The 20,797-nt window shown below is 40.2% G+C and overlaps 1 protein-coding gene across 3 annotated transcripts in view; it reads right to left on the minus strand.

Moving 5' to 3' along the window:
- Nucleotides 1-20,797, minus strand: part of LOC133552085 (cAMP-specific 3',5'-cyclic phosphodiesterase 4B-like) — a 131,799-nt gene that overhangs the window by 110,246 nt on the left and 756 nt on the right. The window lies entirely within an intron of this gene.

Here is a 20,797-nt window from a genome sequence, read left to right on the forward strand (position 1 = left end):
ACTTCTTGTACAGTTCCACCACGCTCTGACGAAAGATTGTACGCCTTCAGGGACGGGTTCCTGGTTCAGTCCCCACCTTCTACCATCTTAGTCACGTCTGTTGTGTCCTTGAGCAAGACACTTCAACCTTGCTCCTGATGGGGCCTGGTTAGCGCCTTGCATGGCAGCTACCGCCATCATTGTGTGAATGGGTGAATGTGGAAGTAGCGTCAAAGCGCTTTGAGTACCTTGAAGGTAGAAAAGCGCTATACAAGTACAACCCATTATCATTTATTACCGTGATCCAAAACAGGAAACATTCATTTTCCTTCAAGTAATGAAATCTTCCCTGAATGTTCTGAACCCCCGATTCTATTCCATTGTCATATAGACCGGAATACTTGGATCTTCCCAAAAACAACAGTTCAGTTTGACATTTGCCCGAAAGGGGTTTCCCAGTAGTCCATTTAGATCTGGCGAGCAGCTCTCAAAACCAGGCCTAAACTCATCAATTATAAAACTAACCACGCCTGGATACCGACCAAAAGGTAGATTGGAGTGACTAATCTTTGTGACAGAAATGGATCAATATTTTCCATGTCGCTATTGATCCAACACCCTCCCCCCTAGCGCGTTAGCCTCGATACAAAACGGGACTGCTGCTGTTGATCCTGAGCCAATTGTCCGGTTCAAGTAACGTTCAGGGTCTCGTGTAGGGGTAGGGTTGCAGAATTCCAGGAACATTCCAAATTGGAAAGTTTTCATGGGAATTAACGGGAAAATATGGGAATTAATAGGATTATCAATCAATCAATCAATCAATCAATGTTTATTTATATAGCCCCAAATCACAAATATCTCAAAGGACTGCACAAATCATTACGACTACAACATCCTCGGAAGAACCCACAAAAGGGCAAGGAAAACTCACACCCAGTGGGCAGGGAGAATTCACATCCAGTGGGACGCCAGTGACAATGCTGACTATGAGAAACCTTGGAGAGGACCTCAGAAGTGGGCAACCCCCCCCCCCCCTCTAGGGGACCGAAAGCAATGGATGTCGAGCGGGTCTAACATGATACTGTGAAAGTTCAATCCATAGTGGCTCCAACACAGCCGTGAGAGTTCAGTTCAAAGCGGATCCAAGACAGCAGCGAGAGTCCCGTGCACAGGAAACCATCTCAAGCGGAGGCGGATCAGCAGCGTAGGGATGTCCCCAACTGATACACAGGCGAGCGGTCCATCCTGGGTCTCGACTCTGGACAGCCAGTACTTCATCCATGGTTATCGGACCGGACCTCCTCCACAAGGGAGGGGGGGACATAGGAGAAAAAAAAAAAGAAGAAAAGAAGCGGCAGATCAACTGGTCTAAAAAGGAGGTCTATTTAAAGGCTAGAGTATACAGATGAGTTTTAAGGTGATACGTAAATGCTTCTACTGAGGTAGCATCTCGAACTGTTACCGGGAGGGCATTCCAGAGTACTGGAGCCCGAACGGAAAACGCTCTATAGCCCGCAGACTTTTTTTGGGCTCTAGGAATCACTAATAAGCCGGAGATCAAACATTGAATGCAACATGCTATACCTTGCAGCATGATTATTGGCTAAAACCACCTGATTTAATCCAAATTCAGTTGAATTTCAACCCTGCACTGTGCATTCCTCCATCACATGCACCGACAATTCCCAGCATGCTACACACCACAGCAGGGCTTTTGAGGCCACACGAGTATTTGAGCCCAAAGACTCCATCCAGTCAGGTACGTTTTGATGATATTACTGGGGTAAATATATTTGATCTACGGTCCAAGTCCGAGTCCTTGGTTCTCGCCGGGAAAAGGGTGAAGTGCCATCTCCGGGTTGGGGAAGGAGATCTTGCTCCAAGTGGAGGAGTTCAAGTACTTCAGAGTCTTGTTCACTGGTGAGGGAAGAGTGGATCGTGAGATCGATAGGCGGCGTCTTCAGTAATGCGGACGTTGTATCGATCCGTTGTGGTGAAGAAGGAGCTGAGCCGGAAGCCAAAAGCTCTCAATTTACCGGTCGATTTACATTCCCATCCTCACCTATGGTCATGAGCTTTGGGTTACGACCGATAGGACAAGATCACGGGTACAAGCGGCCAAAATTAGTTTCCGCCACCCAGAGGAGGAAACAGGGTCTCTCCCTTAGAGATAGGGTGAGAAGCTCTGCCATCCGGGGGGAGTTCAAAGCAAAGCCGCTGCTCCTCCACATGGAGAGGAGCCAGATGAGGTGGTTCGGGCATCTGGTCAGGATCCCACCCGAACGCCTCCCTAGGGAGGCGTTTAGGGCAAGTCCAACCGGTATTAGGCCACGGGGAAGACCCAGGACACATTGGGAAGACTATGTCTCCCGACTGGACTGGGAACGCCTCGGGATCCCCCGGGATAACCTGAACGAAGTAGCTGGGGAGAGGAAAGTTTGGGCTTCCCTGCTTAGGCTGCTTCCCCTGCGACCCGACCTCGGATAAGCGGAAGAAAATGGACGGATGGATGGTATTTAAGTTTAATAGAGGTGTAATTGCTTGTTACTGCATGACTGTAGACTACTCCGGCAGACTTCCACTCAAGCTATCTAGCTGTTCCTGTACTTGTTAAATGATTTTGGGGCCAAAATCTCTAGCTAGCTAGGTTTATGTACCACCCCCAGTCTCATAATGAACCGAAAATATTTCTCCGTTACTCACATTGTCCACAAGATGGCAGCAGATATTTAGCATTTGGAGATTTAATATTAATTGGGAAGCACTCTGTGATTGTTTTTAAGTACTTTCAAGCGGGATTCAGCCGATTTACTCACATTGTCCACAAGATGGCAGCAAATACGTAGCGTTCGGAGATTTAAGATTCATTTGGAAACACTATGATTGTTTTTAAGTTCTTTCAAGCGGGATTGATCTGATTTACTCACATTGTCCACAAGATGGCAGCAGATATGTAGCGTTCGGGGATTAAAGATTAATTTGGAAAAACTCTGTGTTTTTTTTAAAGTACTTTCAAGCCGGATTGATCTGAGTTACTCACATTGTACACAAGATGGCAGCAAATACGTAGCGTTCGGAGATTTAAGATTCATTTGGAAACACTCTGTGATTGTTTTTAAGTTCTTTCAAGCGGGATTGATCCGATTTACTCACACTGTCCACAAGATGGCAGCAGATATGTGGCGTTCGGAGATTTAAAGGCCTAATAAATTCGAAACTAAAACAAAAATGAGGTGGGCGGGGTTTGGTGGTAGCGAGGGGGGTGTGAATTGTAGCGTTCCGGAAGAGTTATGGCTGCAAGGGGTTCTGGGTATTTGTTCTGTTGTGTTTATGTTGTGTCACGGTGCAGGTGTTCTCCTGAAATGTGTTTTGTCATTCTTGTTTGGTGTGGGTTCACAGTGTGGCACATATCATTATCCATGCGTTTGTTACGCCTCGTCTCGATTACTGTAACGTATTATATTCGGGCCCCCCCATGTCTAGCATTAAAAGATTACAGTTGGTACAAAATTCGGCTGCTAGACTTTTGACAAGAACAAGAAAGTTTGATCATATTACGCCTGTACTGTATATACCTTTATATACATATATACATACATATATACCTATACTGTATATACCTTTATATACATATATACCTATACTGTATATACCTTTATATACATATATACATACATATATACCTATACTGTATATACCTTTATATACATATATACATACATATATACCTGTACTGGCTCAACTGCTCTGGCTTCCTGTGCACTTAAGATGTGACTTTAAGGTTTTACTACTTACGTATAGAATACTACACGGTCTAGCTCCAGCCTATCTTGCCGATTGTATTGTACCATATGTCCCGGCAAGAAATCTGCCTTCAAAAGACTCCGGCTTATTAGTGATTCCTAGAGCCCAAAAAAAGTCTGCGGGCTATAGAGCGTTTTCCGTTCGGGCTCCAGTACTTTGGAATGCCCTCCCGGTAACAGTTCGAGATGCTACCTCAGTAGAAGCATTTAAGTCTCACCTTAAAACTCATCTGTATACTCTAGCCTTTAAATAGACCTCCTTTTTAGACCAGTTGATCTGCCGCTTCTTTTCTTTTTTCTCCTATGTCCCCCCCCTCCCTTGTGGAGGGGGTCCGGTCCGATGACCATGGATGAAGTACTGGCTGTCCAGAGTCGAGACCCAGGATGGACCGCTCGCCTGTATTGGTTGGGGACATCTCTACGCTGCTGATCCGCCTCCGCTTGAGATGGTTTCCTGTGGACGGGACTCCCGCTTGAACTGAACTCTCGCGGCTGTGTTGGAGCCACTATGGATTGAACTTTCACTGTATCATGTTAGACCCGCTAGACATCCATTGCTTTCGGTCCCCTAGAGGGGGGGGGGGGTTGCCCACATCTGAGGTCCTCTCCAAGGTTTCTCATAGTCAGCATTGTCACTGGCGTCCCACTGGGTGTGAATTCTCCCTGCCCACTGGGTGTGAGTTTTCCTTGCCCTTTTGTGGGTTCTTCCGAGGATGTTGTAGTCGTAATGATTTGTGCAGTCCTTGGAGACATTTGTGATTTGGGGCTATATAAATAAACATTGATTGATTGATTGATTGATTGATGTTTACTCCTTCATATCACGTTTTACGTTCTAAAAATTTTTCAATCGTATTTTTAAAATGTGTCGTGGGGCCGTTAAAAAATTTCCTGCGGGCCGCACTTTGGACACCCCTGGCTCTAAAACACGGTCGTGAACCGGGGCTTTGAAGTTGCCCGATCCAAGTCAAACGTGGCATGAAAGACGCCGCCTGACAAATGTCTCAAGACCCACAATCACCGGTACTTTGACTTAACAAAAATCTCCAATCAAGATTCAATAGAAACAACAACTAAAAGAAGACATGGCACATTTCTTGTGGGCATTTTCACATATTCAGCCCTGCTGCTCATTTCACAAAAACAAATGTTCCGTACAAAGGTGTCACCATATAAAAGGTAATAAACAGGCTTTCCCAGCATCTAAGATTTATTGCTGAAAGGCATTATTACAACAAAGACATCATAGAACAAACACAAATGTCCTCACTTTGTGCGATTACTTCCTGCTTGTTAAGGTTAAAAGGGGAACTGCACGTTTTGTTCGGAATGTTCACAATCATTAGGAGAGATAAGAACACAAGTCTTTTTTTTTAGGATTTTTAAAGATGGTAAAAAATGTTTGGATGATGCAGCCAAAGGTCGCCTTCCAAGTCTCCAAGACCCTCAATCAACGTTTTAAATACACACTGCAACTAAATTACTATATAATGTAGGAACAGACACTTTCATACCAATATGTACTATGTACAATATACACACTGCAAGTATATATATAATGTATCAACAGACACTTTCATAACAATATGCAATATATTTTTTATACATAATGCAAGTATATATATAATGTAGTAATAGACACCTTCAAAACAATATGTAATTTGTACAAAATGCACACTGCACGTACATATGTAATGTAGTAACAAATACCTTTGTAACAATATGTAATATGTTTCGAATATACACACCGCAAGGTCAATTAGTTTTCTTTATCCATCCATCCATCATCTTCCGCTTATCCGAGGTCGGGTCACGGGGGCGGCAGCCTAAGCAAGGAAGCCCAGACTTCCCTCTCCCCAGCCACTTCGTCTAGCTCTTCCCGGGGCATCCCGAGGCGTTCCCAGGCCAGCCGGGAGACATAGTCTTCCCAACGTGTCCTGGGTCTTCCCCGTGGCCTCCTACCGGCTGGACGTGCCCTAAACACCTCCGTTCGGGTGGCATCCTGACCAGATGCCCGAGCCACCTCATCTGGCTCCTCTCCATGTGGAGGAGCAGCGGCTTTACTTTGAGTTCCTCCCGGATGACAGAGCTTCTCACCCTATCTCTAAGGGAGAGACCCAAACTCATTTGGGCCGCTTGTACCCGTGATCTTATCCTTTCGGTCATGACCCAAAGCTCATGACCATAGGTGAGGATGGGAACGTAGATGGACCGGTAAATTGAGAACTTTGCCTTCCGGCTCAGCTCCTTCTTCACCACAACGGATCGATACAACGTCCGCATTACTGAAGACGCCGCACCGATCCGCCTGTCGATCTCACGATCCACTCTTCCCTCACTCATGAACAAGACTCCTAGGTACTTGAACTCCTCCACTTGGGGCAGGGTCTCCTCCCCAACCCGGAGATGGCACTCCACCCTTTTCCGGGCGAGAACCATGGACTCGGACTTGGAGGTGCTGATTCTCATTCCGGTCGCTTCACACTCGGCTGCGAACCGATCCAGCGAGAGCTGAAGATCCCGGCCAGATGAAGCCATCAGGACCACATCATCTGCAAAAAGCAGAGACCCAATCCTGCGGCCACCAAACCAGATCCCCTCAATGCCTTGGCTGCGCCTAGAAATTCTGTCCATAAAAGTTATGAACAGAATGGGTGACAAAGGACAGACTTGGCAGAGTCCAACCCTCACTGGAAATGTGTTCGACTTACTGCCGGCAATGCGGACCACGCTCTGGCACTGATCGTACAGGAGCGGACCGCCACAATAAGACAGTCCGATACCCCATACTCTCTGAGCACTCCCCACAGGACTTCCCGAGGGACACGGTCCAATGCCTTCTCCAAGTCCACAAAGCACATGTAGACTGGTTGGGCAAACTCCCATGCACCCTCAAGAACCCTGCCGAGAGTATAGAGCTGGTCCACAGTTCCACGACCAGGACGAAAACCACACTGTTCCTCCTGAATCCGAGGTTTGACTATCCGACGTAGCCTCCTCTCCAGTACACCTGAATAAACCTTACCGGGAAGGCTGAGGAGTGTGATCCTATGATAGTTGGAACACACCCTCCGGTCCCCTTTCTTAAAGAGAGAAACCACCACCCCGGTCTGCCAATCCAGATGTACCGCCTCCGATGCTGCAGAGTCTTGTCAACCAAGACAGCCCCACAGCATCCAGAGCCTTAAGGAACTCCAGGCGGATCTCATCTACCCCTGGGGCCTTGCCGCCGAGGAGCTTTTTGAATCCCTCAGCAACCTCATCCCCAGAAATAGGAGAGTCCACCACAGATTCCCCAGGCACCGCTTCCTCAAAGGAAGACGTGTTGGTGGGATTGAGGAGGTCTTCGAAGTATTCCTTCCACCGATCCACAACATCCGCAGTCGAAGTCAGCAAAACACCATCCGCACCATACACGGTGTTGATAGTGCACTGCTTCCCCTTCCTGAGGCGGCGTTTTCCATGGCTTCCCCGAACTCTTCCCATGTCCGAGTTTTTGCCTCCGTAGTTTTCTTTAAGTCATCTTAATTCAATTTATATCTCATGACACACTATCTGTATGTAATATGGCTATTCATTTTTTGCGGCTCCAGACAGATTTGTTTTTGTATTTTTGGACCAATATGGCTCTTTCAACTTTTCTAGGTTGCCGACCCCTGGTCCAGATGCTTTCATTGTTTGTTAGCATTTCTTAGCCAGTCATGCTAGTGAGCAAACAGCAATGGTGCACGCCCGTCTTGACATTCTCAGCCGTGTGATGGTCTGTAGCGTACGAGGGACACTGTCCCCGTGCTGAGTAGAGCAGGGTCACTTGGCGGCAGACATTTAAAATTGCTTAATAGACACAATGCGGGCTTTTATGTTCCCATAGCAGAGATGGCTGAAGAAATCCCATTGGAACTATTTCATGACGTCTCCTCAATCCGAGACCCAACAAAGACAGCATTCAGCACCATAGGCGTGCAAGAACCATGACTAACTGTATTTTGCCGTGCATTGAAGGACTGCAAGGGGCTCGAGGCTTTCCGAGAAAACAACATATGGCTGATGTCATCTCATTTTGGAAATGTGCTATGGGAAGCTGAAACCGTGTTTACACCATCAGGACCTGGATTTGGGTTTCACACGCTATTATGGCCACTCATCTCATCCATACTTCCCACACTGTGTGGGTGCGTCTCCTCAACACAACCGAGTCCTCTCCACAGGCAGGTTTTACCCAAGCCGACACTTGATACAAGTTAGGATTGAATTAAAAAATGACCCAAAGATGTGTCACTGCATACTTTATTTCTTTTTGCAAATAATAATTAGGGTCCTTGGCCAAGGACCCTATTGAAACTGCTGTGTTTTATTATTATTCCGCACCTACGCGCTGTAATTTGACCCCCTTAACATGCTTCAAAACTCACCAAATTTGACACACGTCGGTATAGCAAACCTTCCCAACATATTAAGCAACCAATCCCCCAAAATGAAAATTACGCTCTAGCGCCCCCTAGGAAGAAATTACAGACAAAACTGCATGTAACTTCTGTTAGCAATGTCATAGCGACATGAAACAAAAACTACTATGTAGGTCTGACTTTGACCCAATTTTCATACACTCACTTCTTTCAGCAAAAATCTAAAGGAAGTTGGCAAAAACCCCTTCAAAATAAAATTTTCGCAAAAATTGCAATTTTTTGCCTCTTTGCGCTGTAATTTGACCCCTTTAAAATGCTTCAAAAGTCACCAAACTTGGCGCACACATAAGGACTGGCGAATATTGCGATCTAATGAAAAAACTAAACCCCAAAACTCAAATTTGCGCTCTAGCGCTATTTTTGAATAAAACACTGAAAAGACTGCTCCTAGGAAGAAAACACAGACAAAATTGCTTGTAACTTCCGGTAAGAATGTCGGAGGGACATGAAAGAAAAACCTCTATGTAGGTCTCGCTTAGACCTACATTTCATAGATTGACAACCCCCAACAAAAATCAACAGGACGTTTGCAATCCCCCCTTCAAAACAAACATTTTGTAAAAACCGGTCACCTTTCTTCAAACATTATCTCCTCTGAGTGCGTTTGTTGTTTTAGCTTCAAACTCGCACAGGAGAGGGATTGAACCCTTCTGATTAAAAGTATAGAACAGAGTTTTGATAAGTTCTCAGGTTTTGATTTTACGCGCCTTCAAAGTACCCCTGTGCAAAGTTTCCTAAAAAATGTCATTTTTGCCTCTTTGAGCTGTTATTTGACCCCCTTAAAATACTCCTAAACTCACCAAACTTGACAAACACATCTGGTCTGGCAAAAATTGCGATCTGATGAAAAAACCTAACCTCAAAACTCAAAATTGCGCTCTAGCGCCCCCTAGGAATACAACACGGACAAACTGCTCCTAGGAAGAAAACACAGACAAAACTGCTTGTAACTTCCGGTAGGAATGTCAGAGAGACATGAAACAAAAAACACTATGTAGGTCTCACTTAGACCTACATTTTAATAATTAATATACTTTAGCAAAAATCCACAGGAAGTTTGATATTTTCACTTCAATACAACAACTGCATTACTTTCACAATGCATTAGATTCTCAAAATAGTGGCTCCAAGGTGTTTTTTAACGCTTATCCGGCCGTGGGTCTCGGGGGCAGCAGCCAAAGGCGGACCCGACCAACGCTGCTTGCAGCTTTAATTAACTTAGAATTTCATGGCTGCAACACGTGCCAAAGTAGTTGGGAAAGGGCATGTTCACCACTGTGTTACATCACCTTTTCTTTCAACAACACTCAATAAACGTTTGGGAACTGAGGAAACTAATTGTTGAAGCTTTGAAAGTGGAATTCTTTCCCATTCTTCTTTTATGTAGAGCTTCAGTCCTTCAACAGAAACAATTAGAAACTTGTATACCTAAAATCAACAGGAAGTTGAAAAAAACCCATTTAAAACAAAAGTTTCGCAAAAAATGCATGTTTTGCCTCTTTCAGCTGTAATTTGACCCCCTTAAAATGCTTCAAAGCTCACCAAATTTGGCACACACATCAGGACTGCCGAAAATTGCGATCTAATGAAAAAAAATAAAAATAAAACTCAAAATTGCGCTCTAGCGCAATTTTTGAATAAAACACAGCAAAAACTGCTCCTAAGAAGAAAACACAAACAAAATTGCTTGTAACTTCCAGTAAAAATGCCGGAAAGACATGAAACAAAAACTTTTATGTAGGTCTCACTTAGACCTACATTTAGATAATTGACATCCTTCGGCAAAAATCAACAGGAAGTTAAAAATTACCCCTTCAAAATAAAAGTTTTGTACAAACCCGTCACCTTTTTCAAACGTAAACGCCTCCGAGTGCGTTTGTCGTTTCGGCTTCAAACTCGCACAGGAGAGAGATTGAACTCTTTTGATTAAAACTATCCAACAAAGTTTTGATTACTGCTCCGGTTTGGATTATACACGCCTTCAAAGAACCCCTGCTCAAAGTTTCCTAAAAAATGTCATTTTTGCCTCTTTAAACTGTAATTTGACCCCCTTAAAATGCTTCAAAGTGCAAGTTAAAGCTCTACTATGCAAAGCAAAAGCCATTTATCAACAACATCCAAAAACGCCGATCTGTAATTTGACCCCCTTAACATGCTTCAAAACTCACCAAATTTTACACACACTTCAGGACTGGCGAAAATTGCCATCTAATAAAAAACCAAACCCCAAAAGTCAAAATTGCGCTCCAGCGCCCCCTTGGAAAAAACCCAGACAAAACTGCTTGTAACTTCTGTTAGGAATGTCGTAGAGACATGAAACAAAGACCTCTACGTAGGTCTGACTTAGACCAGGGCTTGGCAGCGGCCAAATGCGGACCCGACCAAACTTTTGAAGAAGAACAATTCTGTCAGGTTTGCCCCTGACAGTTTGTTTGTGTTTTAGTTTTTCCTGTGTGCGTGTAGTATTTCTTGTCTTTAGTTCCTGTCAGCGCTTTTATCTTGTCTGTTTCCTGTCCTTCTCCCTGAGTGCTGTTTCCCCTCAGCTGTGGCTGAATGGCACCTGACCACACCTGGTGTCAATCAGCCAGATCCTATTTCGACCTGTCTTCCCATCCAGTGAGTGCTGGATTATTGTCGATGTCGCCTACGTATTGTCGCTCCTGTCGTGTCGTGTTATTGCAGCGTAGCGGTAAGCTATGTTTCGGTAGCTAGCTTCCATGCTAAGGTCCTTTTGTCTTCTAGCTCCCATACTAGCACTTTTAGTTTTGTTATCCGTCTGGTGCGCGCTTTTTGTTGTACCCCTTTTGTTCTTGTTCTAGTATTTGAATTAAAACATGTTTACCTGCAAAATGCCTGCCTCCTTCTCTGCATCCTGGGGCTCGTCACAAACTAACCCTGACAAATTCCAATCTTCATTTTTTCGTTGAAAGTTATTAACCGAGTTCAAGCATGAACCGGAGACGGGTATTTATGAAGGTGAGCACTTCGAGGCTCAGCCAATTTAGGAATGTTCAGTCTTGCGCTTATTGTGTCAGTTTCCTGTCCTTCTCCCTGAGTGCTGTTTCCCCTCAGCTGTGGCTGAATGGCACCTGGCCACACCTGGTGTCAATCAGCCAGGTCCTATTTAGACCTGTCTTCCCATCCGGTCAGTGCTGGATTATTGTCGATGTCGCTTCCGTATTGTCGCTCCTGTCGTGTCATTGCAGCGTAGCGGTAAGCTATGTTTCGGTATCGGTTTGTAGCTTACTTTCTTTTGTTCCCCGCTTCCGTTTTGTTTTCATTCTACAAGTAACGACTTCTGTTTTCCTGCTCGCTACCCGCTAGCTTTCACGCTAGGCCCTTTTGTTTTCTAGCTCCCATACTAGCGCTTTTAGTTTTGTTATCCGCCTCGTACCCCTTTTGGTCTTGTTCTAGTATTTGAATTAAAAGATGTTTACCTGCAAAATGCCTGCCTCCTTCTCTGCATCCTGGGGCTCGTCACAAACTAACCCTGACAAATTCCAATCTTCATTTTTTCGTTGAATAACGCATGAACGTTATTAACCGAGTTGAAGCATGAACCGAAGACGGGTATTTATGAAGGTGAGTACTTTGAGGCTCAGCCAATTTAGGAATGTTCAGTCTTGCGCTCCACCTAGCATCATTTTCCTTTTTCAGTCGAATTCGCACTGGAAAAACAACAACACAGCTGTGTCTGCGCTCACAAATGCCGAAGACGAACGCATTAAAAAGAGCATCTCTTAGTTTTACATGAAAGTTGACGTCTTCTTTTGATACAGTTTCTGCATTGTCACACATTTTGCTGGACGATACATTGACCGACAATGTCTTGCGCATAAAGGATTTTATTGCCTTTTTTTTTTGGAGACCAAATTAACCACTGGTGTAATTGCCAATACATAATAATAATGAAAGTATACCCTTCCAAATGTAATGAACTGGTATTTCTCGTCAATTGTATTATTGTAATTGAAATGTAAACCTTTAAATACCAATGTTTAATACCAGTGATATATTGTTATTTACAGATACACACTGACATTTATTATTCATATATTGTTATTTAAAAAACACTGGCATGTATTGTTGATATACTGTCATTTACATACAAACACTGACATGTATTTTTGTTATATTGTTATTTACAGATAAACACTAACATGTATCATTTATATATTGTGATTTACAGTTAACAATGAAATGTATTATTCATATATTGTTATTTACAAATAAACACCGACATATATTGTTGATATATTGTTATTTAAAGATAAACACTGACATGTATTATTTATATATTGTTATTTACAGTTAAACAGTGGCATGTATTGATATAGTGTTATTTACAAATCAACATTGACATTTATTATTTATAGATCAACACTGACATTTATTATTGATATATTGTTATGTACAGATCAACACAGACATGTATTATTTATATATTGTTATTTTACAGATCAACACTGACATTTATCATTGATATATTGTTATTTACAGATACACACTGACATTTATTATTGAAATATGGTTATTTACAGATCAACACTGACATTTATTATTTATATATTGTTATTTAAAAAACACTGGCATGTATTGTTGATATATTATTTACATACAAACACTGACATGTATTATTGTTATATTGTTACTTACAGATAAACACTGACATGTATCATTTATATATTGTTATTTACAGTTAACAATGAAATGTGTTATTCATATATTGTTGTTTACAAATAAACACCGACATATATTGTTGATATATTGTTATTTAGAGATAAACACTGACATGTATTATTGATATGTTATTTAAAAATAAACACTGACATGCATTATTTATATATTGTTATTTACAGTTAAACAGTGGCATGTATTGATATCGTGTTATTTACAAATCAACATTGACATTTATTATTTATAGATCAACACTGACATTTATTATTGATATATTTTTATGTACTGATTAACACTGACATGTATTATTTATATATTGTTATTTTACAGATCAACACTGACATGTATTATTTATATATTGTTATTTTACAGATCAACACTGACATTTATTATTTGTATATTGTTATTTAAAAACACTGGCATGTATTGTTGATATATTGTTATTTACATACAAACACTGACATTTATCATTGATATATTGTTATTTACAGATAAACACTGAGATGTATTATTGATATATTGTTATTTTACAGATCAACACTGACATTTATCATTGATATATTGTTATTTACAGATAAACACTGACATGTATTATCTATACATCGTTATTTACAGATAAACACTCACATGTATTGTTGACATATTATTTACAGACCAAAACTGACATTATTTATGTTGTTATTTACAGATAACACTGACATGTATTATTTAAAGATTGTTATTTGCCGTTAACACTGACATTTATCATTGATGTATTGTTATTTACAAATAAACACTGACATGTATAATTGATATATTGTTATTTACAGATAAACACTGACATGTATTATTGGTATATTGTTATTTACAGTTATACTGACATTTATTATTGATGTATTATTTACAGATAAACACTGACATGTGTTATTGATATATTGTTATTTACAGATCAACACTGACATTTATTATTTATATATTGTTATTTACACACAAACACTGACATTTATCATTAATATATTGTTACACTGACATGTATTATCCATATAATGTTATTTACAGATAAACACTGACATGTATGATTCATATATTGTTATTTACAGTTAACACTGACATTTATTATTGATGTATTGTTATTTACAGATAAACACTGACGTGTTATTGATATATTGTTATTTACAGATCAAAATGGACATTTATTATTTATATATTGTTATTTACAGATCAACACTGACATTTATTATTTATATATTGTTATTTACAGACAAACACATTTATATACTGTTATTTACAAATAAACACTGACATGTATTATCTATATATTGTTACTTACAAATAAACACTGACATGTATTATTTATAGTTAACACTGACATTTATTGTTGATTATTGTTATTTACAGATAAACACCGACATGCATTATTGATATACTGTTATTTACAGATAAACACTGACATTTATTATTCATGTATTGTTATTTACAGGTAAAGACTGACATTTTTCCTTTATGTATTGTTATTTAGAGATCAACACTGACATGTATTTTTTATATATTGTTATTTACAGATAAACACTGTCATTTATGATTTATATATTGTTATTTACAGATAAACACTGACATTTATTAATTATATATTGTTACTTACAGAAGAAATGAACCGTCTGAGCCTAATAAATTCATCATTTACTGAAAGGACAACTTTCTAACTGTTTCTGTACAGTTTCTAAATAAATACTGCATCCTTAAATAATGTTTGTCTTGTTTTGTATTGGATCTTTTATGATTTTGTACTTGAATTAAAGATTACAACAACAAAATATAAATAAAAAATGGCAACAGTGAACAAAAATAACCGCCGTAAAACAACGTTGACAGGAAGAGATGTAGTGTTGGCGCACGTGTGGACCAATCAGATCTTTGTTTTACAACCTATCGCAGGTCACGTACAATAACATGGAGGGCCACCCTAAATTATTTGGCAGACTACATATAATGACGTGGCGTACCACTTTAAAACCATGGGACAGGCAACATTAAAATTGAATGGCGGGTCACAATAAAATGGGGCTTTTTTATTTTGCAACCTATCACAGGCCACTCAAAATGACACGAAAAGCCACCTTAAATGACGAGGCAGACTACATAAAATGACGTAGTGGGTCAATTCAAAATTAAATGGTGGTCCACTATATAATAACGCGGCTTTTTTTTGCAACCTATTGCAGGTCACATAAAATAACATGGAGGGCCACCCTAAATTATTTGGCAGACTACATATAATGACGTGGCGTACCACTTTAAAACCATGGGACAGGCAACATTAAAATTGAATGGCGGGTCACAATAAAATGTGGCTTTTTTGTTTTGCAACCTATCACAGGCCACTCAAAATGACACGAAAAGCCACCTTAAATGACGAGGCAGACTACATAAAATGACGTAGTGGGTCAATTCAAAAATTAAATGGTGGTCCACTATATAATAACGCGGCATTTTTTTGCAACCTATTGCAGGTCACATAAAATAACATGGAGGGCCACCCTAAATTATTTGGCAGACTACATATAATGACGTGGCGTACCACTTTAAAATGATGGGACAGGCAACATTAAAATTGAATGGCGGGTCACAATAAAATCTGGCTTTTTTGTTTTGCAACCTATCACAGGCCACTCAAAATGACATGTAAAGCCATGTTAAATGATGAGGCAGACTACATATAATGACGTGGCGTACCACTTTAAAATGATGGGACAGGCAACATTAAAATTGAATGGCGGGTCACAATAAAATCTGGCTTTTTTGTTTTGCAACCTATCACAGGCCACTCAAAATGACACGAAAAGCCACCTTAAATGACGTGGCAGACTACATAAAATGACGTAGTGGGTCAATTCAAAAATTAAATGGTGGTCCACTATATAATAACGCGGCATTTTTTTGCAACCTATTGCAGGTCACATAAAATAACATGGAGGGCCACCCTAAATTATTTGGCAGACTACATATAATGACGTGGCATACCACTTTAAAATGATGGGACAGGCAACATTAAAATTGAATGGCGGGTCACAATAAAATCTGGCTTTTTTGTTTTGCAACCTATCACAGGCCACTCAAAATGACATGTAAAGCCATGTTAAATGATGAGGCAGACTACATATAATGACGTGGCGTACCACTTTAAAATGATGGGACAGGCAACATTAAAATTGAATGGCGGGTCACAATAAAATCTGGCTTTTTTGTTTTGCAACCTATCACAGGCCACTCAAAATGACATGTAAAGCCATGTTAAATGATGAGGCAGACTACATAAAATGACGTAGAGGGTCACTTTAACAATTAAATGGCGGGCCACTATAAAATGTTGTGGCTTTTGTTTGCAACCTATCGCAGGCCACAATAAATGACATAAAGGGCCACCATAAATGAATTGGCAGACTACATAAAATGACGTAGTGGGTCACTTTAACAATTAAATGGTGGGCCACTATAAAATGTTGTGGCTTTTGTTTGCAACCTATCGCAGGCCACGTAAAATGATATAAAGGGCCACCATAAATGATTTGGCAGACTACATAAAATGATGTGGCGTACCACTTTAAAATGATGGGACAGGCAACATAAAAATTGAATGACGGGTCACAATAAAATGTGGCTTTTGTTTTGCAACCTATCACAGGCCAAATAAAATGACAGGGAGGGCCACAATAATGACTTGGCGGACTACGTAAAATTATGTGGCGTACCACTTGAAAATGATGGGACAGGCAACATTAAAACTGAATGCCGGGTCACAATAACAGGTGGCTTTTTTGTTTTACAACCTATCACAGGTCAAAATAAAATGACTTGGCAGACTACATAAAATGATGTGGCGTACCACTTTAAAATCATGGGACAGGCAACATTAAAATCGAATGGCGGGTCACAATAAAATGTGGCTTTTTTATTTTGCAAACTATCACAGGCCACGTAAAATGACACGGAGGGCCACAATAAATGACTTGGCAGACTACATATAATGACGTGGCGTACCACTTTAAAATTATGGGACAAGAAACATTAAAATGGGACGGGGGGGGTCACAATAAAATGTGTTTTTTTTGTTTTGCAACCTATCGCGGGTCACTTAGATAACATGGAGGGCCACCCTAAATTATCTAGCAGCTTACATAAAATGATGTGGCGTACCACTTTAAAATGATGGGACAAGGAACATTACAATTTAACGGCGGGCCACAATAAAATGTGGCTTTTTTGTTTTCCAACCTACTGCATGTCACGTAAAATAACATGGAGGGCCACCATAAATGATTTGGCAAATGACAAATATGACAAAGTGGGTCACTTAAAAGATTAAATGGCGGGCCAATATAAAATGTTGTGGCTATTGTTTGCAACCTATCGCATCCCTATGACATAAAGGGCCACAATAAATGTTTTGGCAGACTACATGAAATGACGTGGCGTAGCACTTCAAATTTTTTGGACAGGCAACTTTAAAATTGAATAGCGGGTCACAATAAAACGTGGCTTTTTTGTTTTACAACCTATCACAGGCCAGATAAAAATAACTTGGCAGACTACATAAAATGACGTGGCGTACCACTTTAAAATCATGGCACAGGCAACATTAAAGTTGAATGGCGGGTCACAATAAAATGTGGCTTTTTTGCTTTGCAGCCTATCGCAGGCCACAATAATTGACACGGAGGGCCACATTAAATGACTTGGCAGACTACATAAAATTATGTGGTGTACTACTTTAAAATGATGGGACAGGCAACATTAAAATTGAATGGCGGGTCACAATAAAAAGTGACTTTTTTGTTTTGCAACCTATCACAGACCAAATAAATTAACATGGAGGGCCACTCTAAATTATTTGACGGACTACATAAAATTACGTTGGCGGGCCACATTAGATTTATGTGAGTCACACTTTAAAATTAAAGGACAGGCCACATATTAAAAAACAACAACTTGCGGCCAGAATAAAAAGTTGTTGCTTTTGTGTTTTGCAAACTATCGCAGGACAAATACAATGACATGGAGGTCCAATTTAAATTATTTGGCAGGCTACATAAAATGATGTGGCGCGTCACTTTAAAATTATGGGACAGGCCAACTTAAATTTGAATGGCTGACTACAATAAAATGTGGATTTTTATGTTTTTAAGTTTTGCAACCTATCACAAGACACGTAAAATGATACGGAGGGCCAATTTAAATGACGAGGCAGGCTATATAAAATGATGTAGTGGGCCAAATAAAAAATGTAATGGCGGGCCACTATAAAATGATGTGGCTTTTATTTTATGCAAACCTATCACAGGTCACATAAAATGACATGGAGGAGCACGTTAATGTCTTGGCAGTCTACATAAAATTACGTGGTGGGCCACTTTAAAATTAAATGGCAGGTCACTATAAAATGTGGCTTTTTATTTGGCAGACTACATAAAATGATGTGGCGGGCCAAGTTAGAATTATGGGGCGTGTCACTTTAAAATTATAGGACAGGCCAGATTAAAAATTACATCGCGGCCACAATAAAATGATGTGGCTTTCGTGTTTTGCAAACTATCGCAGTACACATACAATGACATGGAGGGCCACCATAAAATATTTGGCAGACTACATAAAATGACGTGGCGTACCACTTTAAAAAGATGGGACAGGCAACATTAAATTTCAATGGCGGACCACAATAAAATGTGGATTTTTTTGTTTTGCAACCTATCACAGGCCACATAAATGACACGGAGGGCCACTTTAAATGACGAGGCAGACTACATAAAATGACGTAGTGGGCCAATTTAAAAATTAAATGGCGGGCCACGTAAATGGCAAGGCAGACTACATAAAATTACGCAAAAATTAAATGGCGGGCCACTATAAAAGGATGTGGCTTTATTTGTTGCAAAGCTATCACAGGTCACATAAAATGACATGGAGGACCACATTAATGTCTTGGCAGTCTACATAAAATGACGTTGGTGGGCCACGTTAGGATTATGTGGCGTGTCACTTTAAAATTATAGGACGGGCCACATTAAAAAATAAACTGCGGCCAAAATAAAATGATGTGGCTTTTGTGTTTTGCAAACTATCGCAGGACACATACAATGACATGGAGGACCACATTAAATGACTTGGCAGACTACATAAAATGACGTGGCGCGTCACTTTAAAATTATGGGACAGGCAACATTAAATTTCAATGGCTGACCACAATAAAATGTGGATTTTTTTGTTTTGCAACCTATCACAGGCCACATAAATGACACGGAGGGCTACTTTAAATGACGAGGCAGACTACATAAAATAACGAAGTGGGCCAAATTAAAAATTAAATGGCGGGCCACTTTAATGGCAAGGCAGACTACATAAAATTACGCAAAAATTAAATGGCGGGCCACAATAAAAGGATGTGGCTTTTATTTTCTGAAAACCTACCACAGGTCACATAAAATGACATGGAGGACCACATTAATGTCTTGGCAGTCTACATAAAATGACGTTGGTGGGCCACGTTAGAATTATGTGGCGTGTCACTTTAAAATTATAGGACGGGCCACCTTAAAAATTAAATCGCGGCCACAATAAAATGATGTGGCTTTTGTGTTTTGCAAACTATCGCAGGACACATACAATGACATGGAGGGCCACTTTAAAGGACTTGGCAGACTACATAAAATGACTTGGCGTGTCACTTTAAAATTATGGGACAGGCCAAATTAAATTTGAATAGCTGACCACAATAAAATGTGGATTTTTATGTTTTTATGTTTATGTTTTGCACAGGACACGTAAAATGACACAGAGGGCCATTTTAAATGACGAGGCAGACTATATAAAATGACGTAATGGGCCAAACTAAAAATTAAATGGCGGGCCACTTTAATGGCAAGGCAGACTACATAAAATTACGCAAAAATTTAATGGCGGGCCACTATAAAATGATGTGACTTTTATTTTTTGCAAACCTACCACAGGTCACATAAAATGACATGGAGGACCACATTAATGTCTTGGCAGTCTACATAAAATGACGTAGTGGGCCATTTTAAGATTAAATGGCAGGTCACTATAAAATGTGGCTTTTTATTTGGCAGACTACATAAAATGATGCGGCTTTTGTGTTTTGCAAACCCATCACAGGTCACATACAATGACATAGAGGACCACGTTAATGTCTTGGCAGTCTCCATAAAATGACATAGTGGGCCACTTTAAAATTAAATGGCAGGTCACTATAAAATATGGCTTTTTATTTGGCAGATTACATAAAATGACGCGGCTTTTGTGTTTTGCAAACTATCGCAGGACACATACAATGACATGGAGGGCCACATTAATGTCTTAGCAGTCTACATAAAATGACGTGGTGGGCCATGTTAAAATTAAATGGCAGGTCACTATAAAATGTGGCTTTTTGTTTGGCAGACTACATAAAATGAAGCGGCTTTTGTGTTTTGCAAACTATCGCAGGACACATACAATGACATAGAGGGCCACTTTAATGTCTTGGCAGTCTCCATAAAATGACATAGTGGGCCACTTTAAAATGAAATGGCAGGTCACTATAAAATATGGCTTTTTATTTGGCAGATTACATAAAATGACGCGGATTTTGTGTTTTGCAAACTATCGCAGGACACATACAATGACATGGAGGGCCACTTTAAAGGACTTGGCAGACTACATAAAATACTTTAAAATTATGGGACAGGCCACTTTGAAAATAAATCGCGGCCACAATTAAATAATGTTGGGCCTTGAGTTGGACACCTGCTGCTTTGTTTAATAATTATTTTTTTTAACTTTTATTTACCCAGGAAAATCTGATAGTTATTAAGAATATCTTTCCTATTTCCATTTCTAAAC

This window comes from Nerophis ophidion, linkage group LG04, assembly GCF_033978795.1.
Source record: "Nerophis ophidion isolate RoL-2023_Sa linkage group LG04, RoL_Noph_v1.0, whole genome shotgun sequence".
Lineage (NCBI taxonomy): Eukaryota > Metazoa > Chordata > Actinopteri > Syngnathiformes > Syngnathidae > Nerophis > Nerophis ophidion.